The sequence below is a fragment of the Cyprinodon variegatus genome, unplaced genomic scaffold (genome assembly GCF_000732505.1).
Source record: "Cyprinodon variegatus isolate N-32 unplaced genomic scaffold, C_variegatus-1.0 Scaffold193, whole genome shotgun sequence".
Lineage (NCBI taxonomy): Eukaryota > Metazoa > Chordata > Actinopteri > Cyprinodontiformes > Cyprinodontidae > Cyprinodon > Cyprinodon variegatus.
This window is the reverse complement of record NW_015150646.1, coordinates 380308-382338: the sequence shown is the minus strand read 5'-3', so window position 1 is coordinate 382338 and position 2031 is coordinate 380308.

Sequence of the window (2031 nt, the reverse complement as noted above, 5' to 3'; positions counted from 1 at the left end):
AAAAAAACAAGAGACTTGCTCCCATCCACAGTGCTTCAGATAACAGAAGAAGTGTTATGGGTTTAGTGAGAACAGAACCGCAGCAAAGTGGCTGCCTGCAGACGGCTTAAGTTGTCTGTTAGTGTCTGTGTAAGTGTGTGTTTGGAGAGTTTTTAGGATCAAACCCTCATGTCTACAGAGCCGGCGTTGAAGAGACGACCGCTGACAGGTGCTTCCTGCAGCAACGCAGCAGGTGTTTCAAACTCTCTCTCTCACACACACTCCAACACACAGACACGCACATAGAGGCAGATACTTTACCCCCCAGGACACGATTCTACGTGTACTGACACAGACACACACTTTCCTTTCCCCTTCACACACTGAAGTTGTGGACTACAGGCTAAACTTAACTTCCAAAGCTGCTTCGAGTGCGTCTGTGGTGTCATTTCATTAAGAGATCTCTTGTTACTTTTAGAAAAAAAAAATCTGAACTGTTATTTATTATAGAAAGTTCTGATTTCATTATAAAACCACACTCTCTAAAGTCTTACCTCTTTTATTTGTTGAGTTTCAAGCAAGATTCTGCATCTCCCGACGGCAGCTTGCACGGTCCTGATAGAATAAAATCCTGTTATTTGGGTGTGTTTTAGTCCGTTCAGCCTTGTAGGTCACCAGATGTCGGCGGGTTGTTTTGGGGGTTAGTCTAGCATCACTTTCAGCAGCTGCCTGCTGTTAAAAGCTCTTCTGAAAACAGTGAACATGAACCAAAGCTAAAACATTACGAAAAAGAAAACCCAGATCTCCAAAAAATAAATCAATCAAAACTATTTTAGCAGCTAATTATAGCTGGGTTTAACATATTATACATTTAATTTAACCATTAAAAGTTCAGTTTAGCATGACAACAGTTAGATTATATTTTTTTTTAATATAATTTTCAAAAAAACAAAAAAGAAATAATGTCTCCTCTCTTTTGCTTAACCGGTGGCTTTTATTGGTAGCAGTTAGACAGCAAACATGCAGCAAAGTTATTAATGTCAGGATTTGAACCACAAACGGCTGCAGTTTTGACCATTCATCTCTGCGCTTGGGGTTTAGTTATAACATTTGTTTATAATGGTGTTCAATGAGCATGACCAGTGGAGTCTCAAAGTAGACACAAAACATGATTGCAAATATTTAAGCAAGAAAAATGTGAGCTAAAAAGTGATAAATAATATTAAAAATAAGAAAATAAACACATTAAATAAGAAAACAAGAGTAGTAACACCTAAAAGGGATAGAAGGGCTAAAAACACACACACTAGTATGCAGTGATGGATATGACCCAGCTGTGGAAAGGATTCAGGCAGCTCGTATTTCTGCACTAAAAATGTTTTCTTATTTCTGATATAAAACTAATTATCGCTCAAAGAAATGTTTTTCATTTCTTTTAAGCAGAAAATCATCATAATCAAAAGAAAAGACATAAAAACAAAAGTCAGTTAAATTAATCTTATTTCTTATTGAGTTAATTGGATAAATCCATTTCTCTCATTTAAATTTATTAAGCATGATCGTATTTTGTGGGGGAAAGTTTCACTTTTTACCTTTTCAAGACTTTTTTTAGACTTGCTAGTTTTTTTTTATAATTCTTAGTTTTATGTATTTATGGATAATATTTAACCGTATACTATGCACATCTATGCATTTTTCTCTGTTTTCCACTGTTTTTCTTTTATTTTTTAGTATTTTTACCCTTTTGAACCCTTTTATACTGGGTATTCCGATTATTTTCATTATTTTCTGATTTTTCTGATTCTTTTTTATTATATTTTTTCTTGTCCTTTTGCTATTGTTTTTGGTGGTTGTTGTATTATGCTGTCTGTATTTGTGTGTGTGTTTGTGTGTGTGTGTATTTTTTTAAAATATTTTAGTCAGATAAAATAATTGTCACTCAGGGAGCTTTCTGATCATACTCAGGTTTCCTCTAACAGCAGTGCAGGTACTCACACTTACTGTATCCTTGACTATCACTGCATTACAGATAATGCAGATTATGCAAACAAT